The sequence below is a fragment of the Oncorhynchus masou genome, unplaced genomic scaffold (genome assembly GCF_036934945.1).
Source record: "Oncorhynchus masou masou isolate Uvic2021 unplaced genomic scaffold, UVic_Omas_1.1 unplaced_scaffold_1508, whole genome shotgun sequence".
NCBI classification, from domain to species: Eukaryota; Metazoa; Chordata; class Actinopteri; order Salmoniformes; family Salmonidae; genus Oncorhynchus; species Oncorhynchus masou.
This window is the reverse complement of record NW_027005097.1, coordinates 43,295-66,492: the sequence shown is the minus strand read 5'-3', so window position 1 is coordinate 66,492 and position 23,198 is coordinate 43,295. Positions and strand designations below refer to the sequence as shown.

The window sequence follows — 23,198 nt, the reverse complement described above, 5'->3', positions numbered from 1 at the left end:
TTTCCTGTCTTCCATTGTGTGTCTGTCTGACCCTCAGTTTCCTGTCTTCCATTGTGTGTCTGTCTGACTCAGTTTCCTGTCTTCCATTGTGTGTCTGTCTGACTCAGTTTCCTGTCTTCCATTGTGTGTCTCTCTGACTCAGTTTCCTGTCTTCCATTGTGTCTGTCTGACCCAGTTTCCTGTCTTCCATTGTGTGTCTGTCTGACCCTCAGTTTCCTGTCTTCCATTGTGTGTCTCTCTGACTGTTTCCTGTCTTCCATTGTGTGTCTGTCTGACTCAGTTTCCTGTCTTCCATTGTGTGTCTGTCTGACCCTCAGTTTCCTGTCTTCCATTGTGTGTCTGTCTGACCCAGTTTCCTGTCTTCCATTGTGTGTCTGTCTGACTCAGTTTCCTGTCTTCCATTGTGTGTCTCTCTGACTCAGTTTCCTGTCTTCCATTGTGTGTCTCTCTGACTCAGTTTCCTGTCTTCCATTGTGTGTCTGTCTGACTCAGTTTCCTATGCGTCCCCCAGTACTTCTATAAGGTGATCAGACAGCTGCTGCCCATGGCCTACAGCCTGCTGAAGAGGGGCCTGTTTGGAGATCCTGGAGGCTCACCTCTCCAGCCGTTCCCACGACAACCTGGACCAACTCGCCTCAGCCTGAAGAAGACCACGGAAGAGAGAGAAGAAGAGGGCTGGATCGTTGTCAGCTCTGACCACTGTGTGTTTTTATGAGTACTGTGCTGCTGTCGTTTGAGTACCAGCGGCGTCTCTGTGTGCATATGTTGAATAAAGGATTATATTTCTAAGAGATTGTCTTTTTACCACGTCCTGCTGTCTGTCTGTCTGTTACCGCGTCCTGCTGTCTGTCTGTTACCGCGTCCTGCTGTTTGTCTGTTACCAGGTCCTGCTGTCTGTCTGTTACCGCGTCCTGCTGTCTGTCTGTCTGTTACCACGTCCTGCTGTCTGTCTGTCACCGCGTCCTGCTGTCTGTCTGTTACCGCGTCCTGCTGTCTGTCTGTCTGTTACCGCGTCCTGCTGTCTGTCTGTCTGTTACCGCGTCCTGCTGTCTGTCTGTCTGTTACCGCGTCCTGCTGTCTGTCTGTCTGTTACCGCGTCCTGCTGTCTGTCTGTCTGTTACCGCGTCCTGCTGTCTGTTATTAAGGGTGCGTCTCAACAGTCTAGTTCTGTCTCCTAGGGGTGCATCTCAACAGTCTAGTTCTGTCTCCTAGGGGTGCATCTCAATAGTCTAGTTCTGTCTCCTAGGGGCCCATCTCAACAGTCTAGTTCTGTCTCCTAGGGGTGCATCTCAATAGCCTAGCTTGGTCTCCTAGGGGTGCATCTCAATAGTCTAGTTCTGTCTCCTAGGGGTGCGTCTCAATAGTCTAGTTCTGTCTCCCAGGGGTGCATCTCAATAGCCTAGCTTGGTCTCCTAGGGGTGCATCTCAATAGCCTAGTTCTGTCTCCTAGGGGTGCATCTCAATAGTCTAGTTCTGGCTCCTAGGGGTGCATCTCAATAGACTAACTTGGTCTTCTAGGGGTGCATCTCAATAGACTAGCTTGGTCTCCTAGGGGTGCATCTCAATAGACTAGCTTGGTCTCCTAGGGGTGCATCTCAATAGACTAGCTTGGTCTCCTAGGGGTGCATCTCAATAGTCTAGTTCTGTCTCCTAGGGGTGCATCTCAATAGACTAGCCTGGTCTCCTAGGGGTGCATCTCAATAGACTAGCTTGGTCTCCTAGGGGTGCATCTCAATAGTCTAGTTCTGTCTCCTAGGGGTGCATCTCAATAGACTAGCTTGGTCTCCTAGGGGTGCATCTCAATAGACTAGCTTGGTCTCCTAGGGGTGCATCTCAATAGACTAGCTTGGTCTCCTAGGGTGCATCTCAATGAACTAGCTTGGTCTCCTAGGGGTGCATCTCAATAGGCTAGCTTGGTCTCCTAGGGGTGCATCTCAATAGTCTAGTTCTGTCTCCTAGGGGTGCAGCTCAATAGCCTAGTTCTGTCTCCTAGGGGTGCATCTCAATAGACTAGCTTGGTCTCCTAGGGGTGCATCTCAATAGACTAGCTTGGTGGTCTAGGGGTGCGTCTCAATAGTCTAGTTCTGTCTCCTAGGGTGCATCTCAATAGACTAGCTTGGTCTCCTAGGGGTGCATCTCAATAGACTAGCTTGGTCTCCTAGGGGTGCATCTCAATAGTCTAGTTCTGTCTCCTAGGGGTGCATCTCAATAGACTAGCTTGGTCTCCTAGGGGTGCATCTCAAAAGACTAGCTTGGTCTCCTAGGGGTGCATCTCAATAGACTAGCTTGGTCTCCTAGGGGTGCATCTCAATAGACTAGCTTGGTCTCCTAGGGTGCATCTCATTAGAATAGCTTGGTCTCCTAGGGGTGCATCTCAATAGACTAGCTTGGTCTCCTAGGGGTGCATCTCAAAAGACTAGCTTGGTCTCCTAGGGGTGCATCTCAATAGACTAGCTTGGTCTCCTAGGGGTGCATCTCAAAAGACTAGCTTGGTCTCCTAGAGGTGCATCTCAATAGACTAGCTTGGTCTCCTAGGGGTGCATCTCAATAGTCTAGTTCTGTCTCCTAGGGTGCAGCTCAATAGCCTAGTTCTGTCTCCTAGGGTGCATCTCAATAGACTAGCTTGGTGGTCTAGGGGTGCATCTCAATAGACTAGCTTGGTCTCCTAGGTGTACATCTCAATAGGCTAGTTCTGTCTCCTAGGGGTGCAGCTCAATAGCCTAGTTCTGTCTCCTAGGGTGCATCTCAATAGACTAGCTTGGTGGTCTAGGGGTGCGTCTCAATAGTCTAGTTCTGTCTCCTAGGGGTGCGTCTCAATAGCCTAGTTCTGTCTCCTAGGGGTGCATCTCAATAGACTAGCTTGGTCTCCTGGGGTGCATCTCAATAGTCTAGTTCTGTCTCCTAGGGGTGCATCTCAATAGACTAGCTTGGTCTCCTAGGGGTGCATCTCATTAGACTAGCTTGGTCTCCTAGGGGTGCATCTCAAAAGACTAGCTTGGTCTCCTAGGGGTGCATCTCAATAGACTAGCTTGGTCTCCTAGGGGTGCATCTCAATAGACTAGCTTGGTCTCCTAGGGTGCATCTCAATAGACTAGCTTGGTCTCCTAGGGGTGCATCTCAATAGACTAGCTTGGTCTCCTAGGGGTGCATCTCAAAAGACTAGCTTGGTCTCCTAGGGGTGCATCTCAATAGACTAGCTTGGTCTCCTAGGGGTGCATCTCATTAGACTAGCTTGGTCTCCTAGGGGTGCATCTCAAAAGACTAGCTTGGTCTCCTAGGGGTGCATCTCAATAGACTAGCTTGGTCTCCTAGGGGTGCATCTCAATAGACTAGCTTGGTCACCTAGGGGTGCATCTCAATAGACTAGCTTGGTCTCCTAGGGTGCATCTCAATAGCCTAGTTCTGTCTCCTAGGGGTGCATCTCATTAGAATAGCTTGGTCTCCTAGGGGTGCATCTCAATAGACTAGCTTGGTCTCCTAGGGGTGGATCTCAATAGACTAGCTATGTCTCCTAGGGGTGCATCTCAATAGACTAGCTTGGTCTCCTAGGGGTGCATCTCAATAGACTAGTTTGGTCTCCTAGGGGTGCATCTCAATAGACTAGCTTGGTCTCCTAGGGGTGCATCTCAATAGACTAGCTTGGTCTCCTAGGGGTGCATCTCAATAGACTAGCTTGGTCTCCTAGGGGTGCATCTCAATAGACTAGCTTGGTCTCCTAGGGGTGCATCTCAATAGACTAGCTTGGTCTCCTAGGGGTGCATCTCAATAGTCTAGTTCTGTCTCCTAGGGGTGCATCTCAATAGACTAGCCTGGTCTCCTAGGGGTGCATCTCAATAGACTAGCTTGGTCTCCTAGGGGTGCATCTCAATAGTCTAGTTCTGTCTCCTAGGGGTGCATCTCAATAGACTAGCTTGGTCTCCTAGGGGTGCATCTCAATAGACTAGCTTGGTCTCCTAGGGGTGCATCTCAATAGTCTAGTTCTGTCTCCTAGGGTGCATCTCAATAGACTAGCCTGGTCTCCTAGGGGTGCATCTCAATAGACTAGCTTGGTCTCCTAGGGGTGCATCTCAATAGTCTAGTTCTGTCTCCTAGGGGTGCATCTCAATAGACTAGCTTGGTCTCCTAGGGGTGCATCTCAATAGCCTAGTTCTGTCTCCTAGGGGTGCATCTCAATAGTCTAGTTCTGTCTCCTAGGGGTGCATCTCAATAGTCTAGTTCTGTCTCCTAGGGGTGCGTCTCAATAGTCTAGTTCTGTCTCCCAGGGGTGCATCTCAATAGCCTAGCTTGGTCTCCTAGGGTGCATCTCAATAGTCTAGTTCTGGCTCCTAGGGGTGCATCTCAATAGACTAACTTGGTCTTCTAGGGGTGCATCTCAATAGACTAGCTTGGTCTCCTAGGGGTGCATCTCAATAGACTAGCTTGGTCTCCTAGGGGTGCATCTCAATAGACTAGCTTGGTCTCCTAGGGGTGCATCTCAATAGACTAGCTTGGTCTCCTAGGGGTGCATCTCAATAGTCTAGTTCTGTCTCCTAGGGGTGCATCTCAATGACTAGCCTGGTCTCCTAGGGGTGCATCTCAATAGACTAGCTTGGTCTCCTAGGGGTGCATCTCAATAGTCTAGTTCTGTCTCCTAGGGTGCATCTCAATAGACTAGCTTGGTCTCCTAGGGGTGCATCTCAATAGACTAGCTTGGTCTCCTAGGGGTGCATCTCAATAGACTAGCTTGGTCTCCTAGGGGTGCATCTCAATAGGCTAGCTTGGTCTCCTAGGGGTGCATCTCAATAGTCTAGTTCTGTCTCCTAGGGGTGCAGCTCAATAGCCTAGTTCTGTCTCCTAGGGGTGCATCTCAATAGACTAGCTTGGTCTCCTAGGGGTGCATCTCAATGAGACTAGCTTGGTGGTCTAGGGGTGCGTCTCAATAGTCTAGTTCTGTCTCCTAGGGTGCATCTCAATAGTCTAGTTCTGTCTCCTAGGGGTGCATCTCAATAGACTAGCTTGGTCTCCTAGGGGTGCATCTCAATAGACTAGCTTGGTCTCCTAGGGGTGCATCTCAATAGACTAGCTTGGTCTCCTAGGGGTGCATCTCAATAGACTAGCTTGGTCTCCTAGGGTGCATCTCAATAGGCTAGCTTGGTCTCCTAGGGGTGCATCTCAATAGTCTAGTTCTGTCTCCTAGGGGTGCAGCTCAATAGCCTAGTTCTGTCTCCTAGGGGTGCATCTCAATAGACTAGCTTGGTCTCCTAGGGGTGCATCTCAATAGACTAGCTTGGTGGTCTAGGGGTGCGTCTCAATAGTCTAGTTCTGTCTCCTAGGGGTGCATCTCAATAGACTAGCTTGGTCTCCTAGGGGTGCATCTCAATAGACTAGCTTGGTCTCCTAGGGTGCATCTCAATAGTCTAGTTCTGTCTCCTAGGGGTGCATCTCAATAGACTAGCTTGGTCTCCTAGGGGTGCATCTCATTAGACTAGCTTGGTCTCCTAGGGGTGCATAAAGGGGTGCATCTCAATAGACTAGCTTGGTCTCCTAGGGGTGCATCTCAATAGACTAGCTTGGTCTCCTAGGGGTGCATCTCATTAGAATAGCTTGGTCTCCTAGGGGTGCATCTCAATAGACTAGCTTGGTCTCCTAGGGGTGCATCTCAAAAGACTAGCTTGGTCTCCTAGGGGTGCATCTCAATAGACTAGCTTGGTCTCCTAGGGGTGCATCTCAAAAGACTAGCTTGGTCTCCTAGAGGTGCATCTCAATAGACTAGCTTGGTCTCCTAGGGGTGCATCTCAATAGTCTAGTTCTGTCTCCTAGGGGTGCAGCTCAATAGCCTAGTTCTGTCTCCTAGGGGTGCATCTCAATAGACTAGCTTGGTGGTCTAGGGGTGCATCTCAATAGACTAGCTTGGTCTCCTAGGTGTACATCTCAATAGGCTAGTTCTGTCTCCTAGGGGTGCAGCTCAATAGCCTAGTTCTGTCTCCTAGGGGTGCATCTCAATAGACTAGCTTGGTGGTCTAGGGGTGCGTCTCAATAGTCTAGTTCTGTCTCCTAGGGGTGCGTCTCAATAGCCTAGTTCTGTCTCCTAGGGGTGCATCTCAATAGACTAGCTTGGTCTCCTAGGGGGTGCATCTCAATAGTCTAGTTCTGTCTCCTAGGGGTGCATCTCAATAGACTAGCTTGGTCTCCTAGGGGTGCATCTCATTAGACTAGCTTGGTCTCCTAGGGGTGCATCTCAAAGACTAGCTTGGTCTCCTAGGGGTGCATCTCAATAGACTAGCTTGGTCTCCTAGGGGTGCATCTCAATAGACTAGCTTGGTCTCCTAGGGGTGCATCTCAATAGACTAGCTTGGTCTCCTAGGGGTGCATCTCAATAGACTAGCTTGGTCTCCTAGGGTGCATCTCAAAGACTAGCTTGGTCTCCTAGGGGTGCATCTCAATAGACTAGCTTGGTCTCCTAGGGGTGCATCTCATTAGACTAGCTTGGTCTCCTAGGGGTGCATCTCAAAGACTAGCTTGGTCTCCTAGGGGTGCATCTCAATAGACTAGCTTGGTCTCCTAGGGGTGCATCTCAATAGACTAGCTTGGTCACCTAGGGGTGCATCTCAATAGACTAGCTTGGTCTCCTAGGGGTGCATCTCAATAGCCTAGTTCTGTCTCCTAGGGGTGCATCTCATTAGAATAGCTTGGTCTCCTAGGGGTGCATCTCAATAGACTAGCTTGGTCTCCTAGGGGTGGATCTCAATAGACTAGCTATGTCTCCTAGGGGTGCATCTCAATAGACTAGCTTGGTCTCCTAGGGTGCATCTCAATAGACTAGTTTGGTCTCCTAGGGGTGCATCTCAATAGACTAGCTTGGTCTCCTAGGGGTGCATCTCAATAGACTAGCTTGGTCTCCTAGGGGTGCATCTCAATAGACTAGCTTGGTCTCCTAGGGGTGCATCTCAATAGACTAGCTTGGTCTCCTAGGGGTGCATCTCAATAGACTAGCTTGGTCTCCTAGGGGTGCATCTCAATAGTCTAGTTCTGTCTCCTAGGGGTGCATCTCAATAGACTAGCCTGGTCTCCTAGGGTGCATCTCAATAGACTAGCTTGGTCTCCTAGGGGTGCATCTCAATAGTCTAGTTCTGTCTCCTAGGGGTGCATCTCAATAGACTAGCTTGGTCTCCTAGGGGTGCATCTCAATAGACTAGCTTGGTCTCCTAGGGGTGCATCTCAATAGTCTAGTTCTGTCTCCTAGGGGTGCATCTCAATAGACTAGCCTGGTCTCCTAGGGGTGCATCTCAATAGACTAGCTTGGTCTCCTAGGGGTGCATCTCAATAGTCTAGTTCTGTCTCCTAGGGGTGCATCTCAATAGACTAGCTTGGTCTCCTAGGGTGCATCTCAATAGCCTAGTTCTGTCTCCTAGGGGTGCATCTCAATAGTCTAGTTCTGTCTCCTAGGGGTGCATCTCAATAGACTAGCTTGGTCTCCTAGGGGTGCGTCTCAATAGTCTAGTTCTGTCTCCTAGGGGTGCATCTCAATAGTCTAGTTCTGTCTCCTAGGGGTGCATCTCAATAGTCTAGTTCTGGCTCCTAGGGGTGCATCTCAATAGACTAGCTTGGTCTTCTAGGGGTGCATCTCAATAGACTAGCTTGGTCTCCTAGGGGTGCATCTCAATAGACTAGCTTGGTCTCCTAGGGGTGCATCTCAATAGACTAGCTTGGTCTCCTAGGGGTGCATCTCAATAGACTAGCTTGGTCTCCTAGGGGTGCATCTCAATAGACTAGCTTGGTCTCTAGGGGTGCATCTCAATAGTCTAGTTCTGTCTCCTAGGGGTGCATCTCAATAGACTAGCCTGGTCTCCTAGGGGTGCATCTCAATAGACTAGCTTGGTCTCCTAGGGGTGCATCTCAATAGTCTAGTTCTGTCTCCTAGGGGTGCATCTCAATAGACTAGCTTGGTCTCCTAGGGGTGCATCTCAATAGACTAGCTTGGTCTCCTAGGGGTGCATCTCAATAGTCTAGGTCTGTCTCCTAGGGGTGCATCTCAATAGACTAGCCTGGTCTCCTAGGGGTGCATCTCAATAGACTAGCTTGGTCTCCTAGGGGTGCATCTCAATAGCCTAGTTCTGTCTCCTAGGGGTGCATCTCAATAGTCTAGTTCTGTCTCCTAGGGGTGCATCTCAATAGACTAGCTTGGTCTCCTAGGGGTGCGTCTCAATAGTCTAGTTCTGTCTCCTAGGGGTGCATCTCAATAGTCTAGTTCTGGCTCCTAGGGGTGCATCTCAATGACTAGCTTGGTCTTCTAGGGGTGCATCTCAATAGACTAGCTTGGTCTCCTAGGGGTGCATCTCAATAGACTAGCTTGGTCTCCTAGGGGTGCATCTCAATAGACTAGCTTGGTCTCCTAGGGGTGCATCTCAATAGACTAGCTTGGTCTCCTAGGGGTGCATCTCAATAGACTAGCTTGGTCTCCTAGGGGGTGCATCTCAATAGTCTAGTTCTGTCTCCTAGGGGTGCATCTCAATAGACTAGCCTGGTCTCCTAGGGGTGCATCTCAATAGACTAGCTTGGTCTCCTAGGGGTGCATCTCAATAGTCTAGTTCTGTCTCCTAGGGGTGCATCTCAATAGACTAGCTTGGTCTCCTAGGGGTGCATCTCAATAGACTAGCTTGGTCTCCTAGGGGTGCATCTCAATAGACTAGCTTGGTCTCCTAGGGGTGCATCTCAATAGACTAGCTTGGTCTCCTAGGGGTGCATCTCAATAGGCTAGCTTGGTCTCCTAGGGGTGCATCTCAATAGTCTAGTTCTGTCTCCTAGGGGTGCAGCTCAATAGCCTAGTTCTGTCTCCTAGGGGTGCATCTCAATAGACTAGCTTGGTCTCCTAGGGGTGCATCTCAATAGACTAGCTTGGTGGTCTAGGGGTGCGTCTCAATAGTCTAGTTCTGTCTCCTAGGGGTGCGTCTCAATAGCCTAGTTCTGTCTCCTAGGGGTGCATCTCAATAGACTAGCTTGGTCTCCTAGGGGTGCATCTCATTAGACTAGCTTGGTCTCCTAGGGGTGCATCTCAAAAGACTAGCTTGGTCTCCTAGGGGTGCATCTCAATAGACTAGCTTGGTCTCCTAGGGGTGCATCTCAATAGACTAGCTTGGTCTCCTAGGGGTGCATCTCATTAGAATAGCTTGGTCTCCTAGGGGTGCATCTCAATAGACTAGCTTGGTCTCCTAGGGGTGCATCTCAAAAGACTAGCTTGGTCTCCTAGGGTGCATCTCAATAGACTAGCTTGGTCTCCTAGGGGTGCATCTCAAAAGACTAGCTTGGTCTCCTAGAGGTGCATCTCAATAGACTAGCTTGGTCTCCTAGGGGTGCATCTCAATAGTCTAGTTCTGTCTCCTAGGGGTGCAGCTCAATAGCCTAGTTCTGTCTCCTAGGGGTGCATCTCAATAGACTAGCTTGGTGGTCTAGGGTGCATCTCAATAGACTAGCTTGGTCTCCTAGGTGTACATCTCAATAGGCTAGTTCTGTCTCCTAGGGGTGCAGCTCAATAGCCTAGTTCTGTCTCCTAGGGGTGCATCTCAATAGACTAGCTTGGTGGTCTAGGGGTGCGTCTCAATAGTCTAGTTCTGTCTCCTAGGGTGCGTCTCAATAGCCTAGTTCTGTCTCCTAGGGGTGCATCTCAATAGACTAGCTTGGTCTCCTAGGGGTGCATCTCAATAGTCTAGTTCTGTCTCCTAGGGGTGCATCTCAATAGACTAGCTTGGTCTCCTAGGGGTGCATCTCATTAGACTAGCTTGGTCTCCTAGGGGTGCATCTCAAAAGACTAGCTTGGTCTCCTAGGGGTGCATCTCAATAGACTAGCTTGGTCTCCTAGGGGTGCATCTCAATAGACTAGCTTGGTCTCCTAGGGGTGCATCTCATTAGAATAGCTTGGTCTCCTAAGGGTGCATCTCAATAGACTAGCTTGGTCTCCTAGGGGTGCATCTCAAAAGACTAGCTTGGTCTCCTAGGGGTGCATCTCAATAGACTAGCTTGGTCTCCTAGGGGTGCATCTCATTAGACTAGCTTGGTCTCCTAGGGGTGCATCTCAATAGACTAGCTTGGTCTCCTAGGGGTGCATCTCAATAGACTAGCTTGGTCTCCTAGGGGTGCATCTCAATAGACTAGCTTGGTCTCCTAGGGGTGCATCTCAATAGACTAGCTTGGTCTCCTAGGGGTGCATCTCAATAGCCTAGTTCTGTCTCCTAGGGGTGCATCTCATTAGAATAGCTTGGTCTCCTAGGGGTGCATCTCAATGAACTAGCTTGGTCTCCTAGGGGTGGATCTCAATAGACTAGCTTGGTCTCCTAGGGGTGCATCTCAATAGACTAGCTTGGTCTCCTAGGGGTGCATCTCAATAGACTAGTTTGGTCTCCTAGGGGTGCATCTCAATAGACTAGCTTGGTCTCCTAGGGGTGCATCTCAATAGACTAGCTTGGTCTCCTAGGGGTGCATCTCAATAGACTAGCTTGGTCTCCTAGGGGTGCATCTCAATAGACTAGCTTGGTCTCCTAGGGGTGCATCTCAATAGACTAGCTTGGTCTCCTAGGGGTGCATCTCAATAGTCTAGTTCTGTCTCCTAGGGGTGCATCTCAATAGACTAGCCTGGTCTCCTAGGGGTGCATCTCAATAGACTAGCTTGGTCACCTAGGGGTGCATCTCAATAGACTAGCTTGGTCTCCTAGGGGTGCATCTCAATAGACTAGCTTGGTCTCCTAGGGGTGCATCTCAATAGACTAGCTTGGTCTCCTAGGGGTGCATCTCAATAGACTAGCTTGGTCTCCAGGGGTGCATCTCAATAGACTAGCTTGGTCTCCTAGGGGTGCATCTCAATAGGCTAGCTTGGTCTCCTAGGGGTGCATCTCAATAGTCTAGTTCTGTCTCCTAGGGGTGCAGCTCAATAGCCTAGTTCTGTCTCCTAGGGGTGCATCTCAATAGACTAGCTTGGTCTCCTAGGGGTGCATCTCAATAGGCTAGCTTGGTCTCCTAGGGTGCATCTCAATAGTCTAGTTCTGTCTCCTAGGGGTGCAGCTCAATAGCCTAGTTCTGTCTCCTAGGGGTGCATCTCAATAGACTAGCTTGGTCTCCTAGGGGTGCATCTCAATAGACTAGCTTGGTGGTCTAGGGGTGCGTCTCAATAGTCTAGTTCTGTCTCCTAGGGGTGCGTCTCAATAGCCTAGTTCTGTCTCCTAGGGGTGCATCTCAATAGACTAGCTTGACCTCCTAGGGGTGCATCTCAATAGACTAGCTTGGTCTCCTAGGGGTGCATCTCAATAGTCTAGTTCTGTCTCCTAGGGGTGCATCTCAATAGACTAGCTTGGTCTCCTAGGGGTGCATCTCAAAAGACTAGCTTGGTCTCCTAGGGGTGCATCTCAATAGACTAGCTTGGTCTCCTAGGGGTGCATCTCAATAGACTAGCTTGGTCTCCTAGGGGTGCATCTCATTAGAATAGCTTGGTCTCCTAGGGGTGCATCTCAATAGACTAGCTTGGTCTCCTAGGGGTGCATCTCAAAAGACTAGCTTGGTCTCCTAGGGGTGCATCTCAATAGACTAGCTTGGTCTCCTAGGGGTGCATCTCAAAAGACTAGCTTGGTCTCCTAGGGGTGCATCTCAATAGCCTAGTTCTGTCTCCTAGGGGTGCATCTCAATAGACTAGCTTGGTGGTCTAGGGGTGCATCTCAATAGACTAGCTTGGTCTCCTAGGTGTGCATCTCAATAGGCTAGTTCTGTCTCCTAGGGGTGCAGCTCAATAGCCTAGTTCTGTCTCCTAGGGGTGCATCTCAATAGACTAGCTTGGTGGTCTAGGGGTGCGTCTCAATAGTCTAGTTCTGTCTCCTAGGGGTGCGTCTCAATAGCCTAGTTCTGTCTCCTAGGGGTGCATCTCAATAGACTAGCTTGGTCTCCTAGGGGTGCATCTCAATAGTCTAGTTCTGTCTCCTAGGGGTGCATCTCAATAGACTAGCTTGGTCTCCTAGGGGTGCATCTCATTAGACTAGCTTGGTCTCCTAGGGGTGCATCTCAAAAGACTAGCTTGGTCTCCTAGGGGTGCATCTCAATAGACTAGCTTGGTCTCCTAGGGGTGCATCTCAATAGACTAGCTTGGTCTCCTAGGGGTGCATCTCAAAAGACTAGCTTGGTCTCCTAGGGGTGCATCTCATTAGAATAGCTTGGTCTCCTAGGGGTGCATCTCAATAGACTAGCTTGGTCTCCTAGGGGTGCATCTCAAAAGACTAGCTTGGTCTCCTAGGGGTGCATCTCAATAGACTAGCTTGGTCTCCTAGGGGTGCATCTCAATAGACTAGCTTGGTCTCCTAGGGGTGCATCTCAATAGACTAGCTTGGTCTCCTAGGGGTGCATCTCAATAGACTAGCTTGGTCTCCTAGGGGTGCATCTCAATAGGCTAGCTTGGTCTCCTAGGGGTGCATCTCAATAGTCTAGTTCTGTCTCCTAGGGGTGCAGCTCAATAGCCTAGTTCTGTCTCCTAGGGGTGCATCTCAATAGACTAGCTTGGTCTCCTAGGGGTGCATCTCAATAGACTAGCTTGGTGGTCTAGGGGTGCGTCTCAATAGTCTAGTTCTGTCTCCTAGGGGTGCGTCTCAATAGCCTAGTTCTGTCTCCTAGGGGTGCATCTCAATAGACTAGCTTGACCTCCTAGGGGTGCATCTCAATAGACTAGCTTGGTCTCCTAGGGGTGCATCTCAATAGTCTAGTTCTGTCTCCTAGGGGTGCATCTCAATAGACTAGCTTGGTCTCCTAGGGTGCATCTCAAAAGACTAGCTTGGTCTCCTAGGGGTGCATCTCAATAGACTAGCTTGGTCTCCTAGGGGTGCATCTCAATAGACTAGCTTGGTCTCCTAGGGGTGCATCTCATTAGAATAGCTTGGTCTCCTAGGGGTGCATCTCAATAGACTAGCTTGGTCTCCTAGGGGTGCATCTCAAAAGACTAGCTTGGTCTCCTAGGGGTGCATCTCAATAGACTAGCTTGGTCTCCTAGGGGTGCATCTCAAAAGACTAGCTTGGTCTCCTAGGGGTGCATCTCAATAGCCTAGTTCTGTCTCCTAGGGGTGCATCTCAATAGACTAGCTTGGTGGTCTAGGGGTGCATCTCAATAGACTAGCTTGGTCTCCTAGGTGTGCATCTCAATAGGCTAGTTCTGTCTCCTAGGGGTGCAGCTCAATAGCCTAGTTCTGTCTCCTAGGGGTGCATCTCAATAGACTAGCTTGGTGGTCTAGGGGTGCGTCTCAATAGTCTAGTTCTGTCTCCTAGGGGTGCGTCTCAATAGCCTAGTTCTGTCTCCTAGGGGTGCATCTCAATAGACTAGCTTGGTCTCCTAGGGGTGCATCTCAATAGTCTAGTTCTGTCTCCTAGGGTGCATCTCAATAGACTAGCTTGGTCTCCTAGGGGTGCATCTCATTAGACTAGCTTGGTCTCCTAGGGGTGCATCTCAAAAGACTAGCTTGGTCTCCTAGGGGTGCATCTCAATAGACTAGCTTGGTCTCCTAGGGGTGCATCTCAATAGACTAGCTTGGTCTCCTAGGGGTGCATCTCAATAGACTAGCTTGGTCTCCTAGGGGTGCATCTCATTAGAATAGCTTGGTCTCCTAGGGGTGCATCTCAATAGACTAGCTTGGTCTCCTAGGGGTGCATCTCAAAAGACTAGCTTGGTCTCCTAGGGGTGCATCTCAATAGACTAGCTTGGTCTCCTAGGGGTGCATCTCATTAGACTAGCTTGGTCTCCTAGGGGTGCATCTCAAAAGACTAGCTTGGTCTCCTAGGGGTGCATCTCAATAGACTAGCTTGGTCACCTAGGGGTGCATCTCAATAGACTAGCTTGGTATCCTAGGGTGCATCTCAATAGCCTAGTTCTGTCTCCTAGGGGTGCATCTCATTAGAATAGCTTGGTCTCCTAGGGGTGCATCTCAATAGACTAGCTTGGTCTCCTAGGGGTGGATCTCAATAGACTAGCTATGTCTCCTAGGGGTGCATCTCAATAGACTAGCTTGGTCTCCTAGGGGTGCATCTCAATAGACTAGTTTGGTCTCCTAGGGGTGCATCTCAATAGACTAGCTTGGTCTCCTAGGGGTGCATCTCAATAGACTAGCTTGGTCTCCTAGGGGTGCATCTCAATAGACTAGCTTGGTCTCCTAGGGGTGCATCTCAATAGACTAGCTTGGTCTCCTAGGGGTGCATCTCAATAGACTAGCTTGGTCTCCTAGGGGTGCATCTCAATAGACTAGCTTGGTCTCCTAGGGGTGCATCTCAATAGTCTAGTTCTGTCTCCTAGGGGTGCATCTCAATAGACTAGCCTGGTCTCCTAGGGGTTTATCTCAATAGACTAGCTTGGTCTCCTAGGGGTGCATCTCAATAGTCTAGTTCTGTCTCCTAGGGGTGCATCTCAATAGACTAGCTTGGTCTCCTAGGGGTGCATCTCAATAGACTAGCTTGGTCTCCTAGGGTGCATCTCAATAGACTAGCTTGGTCTCCTAGGGGTGCATCTCAATAGACTAGCTTGGTCTCCTAGGGGTGCATCTCAATAGGCTAGCTTGGTCTCCTAGGGGTGCATCTCAATAGTCTAGTTCTGTCTCCTAGGGGTGCAGCTCAATAGCCTAGTTCTGTCTCCTAGGGGTGCATCTCAATAGACTAGCTTGGTGGTCTAGGGGTGCGTCTCAATAGTCTAGTTCTGTCTCCTAGGGGTGCGTCTCAATAGCCTAGCTTGGTCTCCTAGGGGTGCATCTCAATAGACTAGCTTGACCTCCTAGGGGTGCATCTCAATAGACTAGCTTGGTCTCCTAGGGGTGCATCTCAATAGTCTAGTTCTGTCTCCTAGGGGTGCATCTCAATAGACTAGCTTGGTCTCCTAGGGGTGCATCTCATTAGACTAGCTTGGTCTCCTAGGGGTGCATCTCAAAAGACTAGCTTGGTCTCCTAGGGGTGCATCTCAATAGACTAGCTTGGTCTCCTAGGGGTGCATCTCAATAGACTAGCTTGGTCTCCTAGGGGTGCATCTCAATAGACTAGCTTGGTCTCCTAGGGGTGCATCTCATTAGAATAGCTTGGTCTCCTAGGGGTGCATCTCAATAGACTAGCTTGGTCTCCTAGGGGTGCATCTCAATAGACTAGCTATGTCTCCTAGGGGTGCATCTCAATAGACTAGCTTGGTCTCCTAGGGGTGCATCTCAATAGACTAGCATCTCATTAGTCCTTTTGTCTTGTCATGAATCTGAGGATTTGGTTGTCGATATCATAAATGGGAAGAATCTCAATTGCATTTCCTTGGCTCCTCGCTTCTTCAAAACCCATTGGATGAGGAGGTCATCCCCTTTCTGGAGAGCTTCCTTCCTGTTGGCCTAACCTTGTTCCTGGATAGAGACCATCCGGTTGGCCCAACCCTGTTCCTGGAGATCTACCCTCCTATTGGTCCAACCCTGTTCCTGGAGAGAGACCCTCCTGTTGGTCCAACATTGCCATTGGCTGCACGGCGTCGAATGAAGAGATCCCATGCAGCCTTGTTTATGTCCCAAGACAACAAGGTGGAGGAATCAGGGCACGAGTTGACTTGTCAGAGTCGGTACAGCCACCCGGTTTCGTCACGCATCGCGCCGACAGAAACAAACATCTCTCTGGTAAGAAGAAGGGCGGGGTGTATGCCTTATGATTAATGACTCACGGTGTAATCACAACAACATACAGGAACTCAAGTCCTTTTGTTCACCTGACCTAGAATTCCTTACAATCAAATGCCGACCTCATTATCTTCCAAGAGAATTCTCTTCGATCACAGCCGTGTATTTCCTCCCCCCAAGCAGATACCTCCTCGGCCCTGAAAGAACTTCCCTGGACCCTCTGTAAACTGGAAACCACACATCCCGAGGCTGCATTTATTGTAGCTGGGGATTTTAACAAGGCGAATCTGATAGCAAGACTTCCTAAATTCTATCGACATATCGAATGCGCGACACAAGCTGGTAACATTCTGGATCATTGCTACTCTTAACTTCTGCGACGAATACAAAAGCCCGCCCTGCCTTCAGCAAATCTGACCACGGCTCCCATTTTGTTGCTCCCAGCCTATAGACAGAAGCTTAAACAGGAAACGCTCGTGCTCAGGTCTGTTCAACGCTGGTCCGACCAATCGGATTCCACGCTTCTAGATTGCTTCGATCACGTGGATTGGGATATGTTCCGGATAGCCTCAGACAATAACACTGACTCGGTGACTGAGTTCATAAGGAAGTGTATAGGAGATGTCGTACCCACTGTGACTATTAAAACCTTTCCTAACAAGAAACCGCGGATTGATGGCATCTTTTGCGCAAAACTGAAAGCGCCAACCATTGCTTTTTATCATGGCAAGGCGACTGGAAACATGGCCGAATAGAAGCAGTGCAGCTATTCCTTCCGCAAGGCAATCAAACAAGCTAAGCGTCAGTATAGAGACAAAGTAGAGTCGCAATTCAACGGCTCAGACACAAGAGGTATGTGGCAGGGTCTACAGTCAATCACGGACTACAAGAAGAAAACCAGCCCCGTCGCGGACATCTTGCTCCCAGACGAATTAAACAACTTCTTTGCTCGCTTTGAGGACAATAGTGCCACTGACACGGCCCGCTACAAAAACCTGCAGACTCTCCTTCTCGTGGCCAACGTGAGTAAAACATTTAAACGTGTTAACCCTCGCAAGGCTGCCGGCCCAGAAGGCAACTCTAACCGTCCTCAGAGCGCAGACCCGCTGGCTGGAGTGTTTACGGACATATTCAACCAATCCTTATCCCAGTCCGATGTCCCCACTTGCTTCAAGATGTCCACCATTGTTCCTGTTCCCAGAAAGCAAAGGTAACTGAGCTAAATGACTATCGCCCGTAGCACTCACTTCTGTCATCATGAAGTGCTTTGCGAGACTCGTCAAGGATCATATAACCTTCACCCTACCTGACACCCTAGACCCACTCCAATTTGCTTACCGCCTCAATAGGTCCACTGATGACGCAATGCCGTCACACTGCCCTATCCCACCTGGACAAGAGGAATACCTATGTAAGAGCTCAGCATTCAACACCATAGTACCCTCCAAGCTCATCATTAATCTCGAGACCATGGGTCTCGACCCCGCCCTGTGCAACTGGGTTCTGAACTTTCTGACTCCGCTGATCCTCAACACTGGGGCCCCACAAGGGTGCGTTCTCAGCCCTCTCCTGTACTCCCTGTTCCATGACTGCGTGGCCAATGCACGCCTCTGACTCAATCATCAAGTTTGCAGACGACATTACAGTGGTAGGCTTGATTACCAACAACGGCAGAGACGGCCTACAGGGAGGAGGTGAGGGGCCCTCGGAGTGTGGTTGTGGACAGGGCCCCCATCCACATCGACGGGACAGTAGTAGAGAGGGTGGAATGTTTTAAGTTCCTCGGCATACACATCATGGACAAACTGAAATGGTCCACCCACACAGACGGCGTGGTGAAGAAGGCACATCATTTGATTTGACTTAAAACGGGAACCAATTTGCCGGCATTTATGTGTACAAAGTTGATATATACAAACAAATGTAATATTTGAGGCTCTCTCTCGCTAAGTGATTGTACAATGTGTACTCATTATATTAGCATCCTGATTTTGATATATGGGAGTTTAGATACATGTTTATTGACGACTGCCATGTTGATCTGATTCTTGCTCTTAGAAAACCACGTTATAGTGTCCTACTTTCGGCTGTTGCAGATGCACCGAGAGGATCGAAACCGCAGTGCACCATGGGTAAATTGTCACTGACTTACTGATCTAGAAATAATAAAGAGTGGTTGTTTATGATGATTCGTAGAACAGTCAGTTGGCTTGACGCTCTCCAACACGGCCCCTCGACTTTTATCTACAGTCGGTGTGTTTCTTAAAATGGAGGATGACAACCGTTTTTTGGGCAGAGATATTTGACCAAAGCTTTTTTCTCTATTGGTTTGTGTTCGACTCCTGCGTCCTCTCTGACCTCCTTTTGGAATAAGGTCAAAGGTAATCAAGGAGAGGCCGCCGAAAATGTGCTTGTATGAAATGAGAAGCTCTTTCTTTTGGGGGTGGTCAAAACAAATGAAGTTAGTTGAACAAGACATTTTTCTAGATAAAGGAGAAGTAGCATATTGTTTTTAAATGTGTCCTTGTGCTTTTTCCCCTCCCACAATACAACAGCTGATTCAAAGGGGATGTGACAGATATCAAAAGTCTTCTGTGGAAGGATACACGTGTGATTCCTAGCCAAATGGGGGCTATCGAAGAGGGGAGGACTGTCTTCTGTGGAAGGATACATGTGTGATTCCTCGCCAAATGGAGGCTATTAAAGAGGGGAGGACTGTCTTCTGTGGAAGGATACATGTGTGATTCCTCGCCAAAAAGGAGGCTATCGAGGAGGGGAGGACTGTCTTCTGTGGAAGGATACATGTGTGATTCCTTGCCAAATGGAGGCTATCGAGGAGGGGAGGACTGTCTTCTGTGGAAGGATACACGTGTGATTCCTCGCCAAATGGGGGCTATCGAAGAGGGGAGGACTGTCTTCTGTGGAAGGATACATGTGTGATTCCTTGCCAAATGGAGGCTATTAAAGAGGGAGGACTGTCTTCTGTGGAAGGATACATGTGTGATTCCTCGCCAAATGGAGGCTATTGAGGAGGGGAGGACTGTCTTCTGTGGAAGGATACACGTGTGATTCCTACCCAAAAGGAGGCTATTGAGGAGGGGAGGACTGTCTTCTGTGGAAGGATACATGTGTGATTCCTACCCAAAAGGAGGCTATCGAGGAGGGGAGGACTGTCTTCTGTGGAAGGATACATGTGTGATTCCTCGCCAAAAGGAGGCTATCGAGGATGCTTGCCTACTAATGAATTGACACAATCCTCTAACAATGTATGGGTTTCCGGATCAAGGAGGAGATGGGACTGAGCACCGGACTTTTACCTGTGGAAAAATAGGTCTATTTTTTTTTTTACCAAACATCCATCCATTAACTTATTGATCTGGTTACATGTTGATTTAAAACGTGTTTTTCTTTGTCTGCGTAGTCAAGGGGCGAGTCCCTAGTTTAGTCTAGGGGTGAGTCTCATTAGTCTCTAGTGTAGTCTAGGGGTGAGTCTCATTAGTCCCTAGTGTAGTCTAGGGGTGAGTCTCAATAGTCCCTAGTGTAGTCTAGGGGTGAGTCTCATTAGTCTCTAGTGTAGTCTAGGGGTGAGTCCCAATAGTCTAGTGTAGTCTCGGGGTGAGTCTCATTAGTCTGGTTTAGTCTAGGGATGAGTCTCAATAGTGTGGTCTCAGGGTGAGTCTCATTAGTCTGGTTTAGTCTAGGGGTGAGTCTCTATAGTGTAGTCTAGGGGTGAGTCTCTATAGTGTAGTCTAGGGGTGAGTCTCTATAGTGTAGTCTAGGGGTGAGTCTCATTAGTCTCTAGTGTAGTCTAGGGGTGAGTCTCTATAGTGTAGTCTAGGGGTGAGTCTCAGTAGTCTCCATATTGTAGTCTAGGGGCGAGTCCCAATAGTCTAGTGAAGTCTAGGGGTCAGTCCCAATAGTCTAAGGTTGAGTCCCAATAGTCCAGTGTAGTCTAGGGGTGTGTCTCTATAGTCTAGTGTAGTCTAAGGGTGAGTCCCAATAGTCTCTAGTGTAGTCTAGGGCTGCGTCCCAATAGTCTCTAGTATAGTCTAGGGCTGCGTCCCAATAGTCTAGTGTAGTCTAAGGGTGAGTCCCAATAGTCTTTAGTGTTGTCTAAGGGTGAGTACCAATAGTCTCCATTGTGTGTCTGTCTGACCCTCAGTTTCCTGTCTTCCATTGTGTGTCTGTCTGACTCAGTTTCCTGTCTTCCATTGTGTGTCTGTCTGACCCTCAGTTTCCTGTCTTCCATTGTGTGTCTGTCTGACTCAGTTTCCTGTCTTCCATTGTGTGTCTGTCTGACTCAGTTTCCTGTCTTCCATTGTGTGTCTGTCTGACTCAGTTTCCTGTCTTCCATTGTGTGTCTGTCTGACTCTCAGTTTCCTGTCTTCCATTGTGTGTCTGTCTGACTCTCAGTTTCCTGTCTTCCATTGTGTGTCTCTCTGACTCAGTTTCCTGTCTTCCATTGTGTGTCTCTCTGACTCAGTTTCCTGTCTTCCATTGTGTGTCTGTCTGACTCAGTTTCCTGTCTTCCATTGTGTGTCTGTCTGACTCAGTTTCCTGTCTTCCATTGTGTGTCTGTCTGACCCTCAGTTTCCTGTCTTCCATTGTGTGTCTCTGACTCAGTTTCCTGTCTTCCATTGTGTGTCTCTCTGACTCAGTTTCCTGTCTTCCATTGTGTGTCTGTCTGACTCAGTTTCCTGTCTTCCATTGTGTGTCTCTCTGACTCAGTTTCCTGTCTTCCATTGTGTGTCTGTCTGACCCAGTTTCCTGTCTTCCATTGTGTGTCTGTCTGACCCTCAGTTTCCTGTCTTCCATTGTGTGTCTGTCTGACCCAGTTTCCTGTCTTCCATTGTGTGTCTGTCTGACTCAGTTTCCTGTCTTCCATTGTGTGTCTGTCTGACCCTCAGTTTCCTGTCTTCCATTGTGTGTCTGTCTGACTCAGTTTCCTGTCTTCCATTGTGTGTCTGTCTGACTCAGTTTCCTGTCTTCCATTGTGTGTCTGTCTGACTCAGTTTCCTGTCTTCCATTGTGTGTCTGTCTGACCCTCAGTTTCCTGTCTTCCATTGTGTGTCTGTCTGACTCAGTTTACTATGTCCCCCAGTACTTCTATAAGGTGATCAGACAGCTGCTGCCCATGGCCTACAGCCTGCTGAAGAGGGGCCTGTTTGGAGAGATCCTGGAGGCTCACCTCTCCAGCCGTTCCCACGACAACCTGGACCAACTCGCCTCAGCCTGAAGAAGACCACGGAAGAGAGAGAAGAAGAGGGCTGGATCGTTGTCAGCTCTGACCACTGTGTGTTTTTATGAGTACTGTGCTGCTGTCGTTTGAGTACCAGCGGCGTCTCTGTGTGCATATGTTGAATAAAGGATTATATTTCTAAGAGATTGTCTTTTTACCACGTCCTGCTGTCTGTCTGTTACCGCGTCCTGCTGTCTGTCTGTTACCGCGTCCTGCTGTCTGTCTGTCTGTTACCGCGTCCTGCTGTCTGTCTGTCACCGCGTCCTGCTGTCTGTCTGTTACCGCGTCCTGCTGTCTGTCTGTTACCGCGTCCTGCTGTCTGTCTGTCTGTTACCGCGTCCTGCTGTCTGTCTGTCACCGCGTCCTGCTGTCTGTCTGTCACCGCGTCCTGCTGTCTGTCTGTTACCGCGTCCTGCTGTCTGTCTGTCTGTTACCGCGTCCTGCTGTCTGTCTGTTACCGCGTCCTGCTGTCTGTCTGTCTGTTACCGCGTCCTGCTGTCTGTCTGTCTGTTACCGCGTCCTGCTGTCTGTCTGTTACCGCGTCCTGCTGTCTGTCTGTCTGTTACCGCGTCCTGCTGTCTGTCTGTCTGTTACCGCGTCCTGCTGTCTGTCTGTCTGTTACCGCGTCCTGCTGTCTGTCTGTCTGTTACCGCGTCCTGCTGTCTGTCTGTCTGTTACCGCGTCCTGCTGTCTGTCTGTCTGTTACCGCGTCCTGCTGTCTGTCTGTCTGTTACCGCGTCCTGCTGTCTGTCTGTCTGTTACCGCGTCCTGATGTCTGTCTGTCTGTTACCGCGTCCTGCTGTCTGTCTGTCTGTTACCGCGTCCTGCTGTCTGTCTGTCTGTTACCGAGTCCTGCTGTCTGTTATTAAGGGTGCGTCTCAACAGTCTAGTTCTGTCTCCTAGGGGTGCATCTCAACAGTCTAGTTCTGTCTCCTAGGGGTGCATCTCAATAGTCTAGTTCTGTCTCCTGGGGTGCATCTCAATAGCCTAGTTCTGTCTCCTAGGGGTGCATCTCAATAGTCTAGTTCTGTCTCCTAGGGGTGCATCTCAATAGCCTAGCTTGGTCTCCTAGGGGCCCATCTCAACAGTCTAGTTCTGTCTCCTAGGGGTGCATCTCAATAGCCTAGCTTGGTCTCCTAGGGGTGCATCTCAATAGCCTAGTTCTGTCTCCTAGGGGTGCATCTCAATAGTCTAGTTCTGTCTCCTAGGGGTGCATCTCAATAGACTAGCTTGGTCTCCTAGGGGTGCGTCTCAATAGCCTAGTTCTGTCTCCTAGGGGTGCATCTCAATAGTCTAGTTCTGTCTCCTAGGGGTGCATCTCAATAGCCTAGCTTGGTCTCCTAGGGGCCCATCTCAACAGTCTAGTTCTGTCTCCTAGGGTGCATCTCAATAGCCTAGCTTGGTCTCCTAGGGGTGCATCTCAATAGCCTAGTTCTGTCTCCTAGGGGTGCATCTCAATAGTCTAGTTCTGTCTCCTAGGGGTGCATCTCAATAGCCTAGCTTGGTCTCCTAGGGGCCCATCTCAACAGTCTAGTTCTGTCTCCTAGGGGTGCATCTCAATAGCCTAGCTTGGTCTCCTAGGGTGCATCTCAATAGCCTAGTTCTGTCTCCTAGGGGTGCATCTCAATAGTCTAGTTCTGTCTCCTAGGGGTGCATCTCAATAGACTAGCTTGGTCTCCTAGGGGTGCGTCTCAATAGCCTAGTTCTGTCTCCTGGGGTGCATCTCAATAGTCTAGTTCTGTCTCCTAGGGGTGCATCTCAATAGTCTAGTTCTGGCTCCTAGGGGTGCATCTCAATAGACTAGCTTGGTCTTCTAGGGGTGCATCTCAATAGACTAGCTTGGTCTCCTAGGGGTGCATCTCAATAGACTAGCTTGGTCTCCTAGGGGTGCATCTCAATAGACTAGCTTGGTCTCTAGGGGTGCATCTCAATAGACTAGCTTGGTCTCCTAGGGGTGCATCTCAATAGACTAGCTTGGTCTCCTAGGGGTGCATCTCAATAGTCTAGTTCTGTCTCCTAGGGGTGCATCTCAATAGACTAGCCTGGTCTCCTAGGGGTGCATCTCAATAGACTAGCTTGGTCTCCTAGGGGTGCATCTCAATAGTCTAGTTCTGTCTCCTAGGGGTGCATCTCAATAGACTAGCTTGGTCTCCTAGGGGTGCATCTCAAAAGACTAGCTTGGTCTCCTAGGGTGCATCTCAATAGACTAGCTTGGTCTCCTAGGGGTGCATCTCAAAAGACTAGCTTGGTCTCCTAGGGGTGCATCTCAATAGACTAGCTTGGTCTCCTAGGGGTGCATCTCAATAGACTAGCTTGGTCACCTAGGGGTGCATCTC

General features: G+C 49.4%; 1 pseudogene; it reads left to right on the top strand.

Annotated features, from left to right (window-relative positions):
- The window catches only part of LOC135531082 (histone PARylation factor 1-like), a 43,180-nt pseudogene extending 22,174 nt beyond the window's left edge, over positions 1 to 21,006 (top strand).
- The last annotated feature ends 2,192 nt before the right edge of the window (positions 21,007 to 23,198 follow it).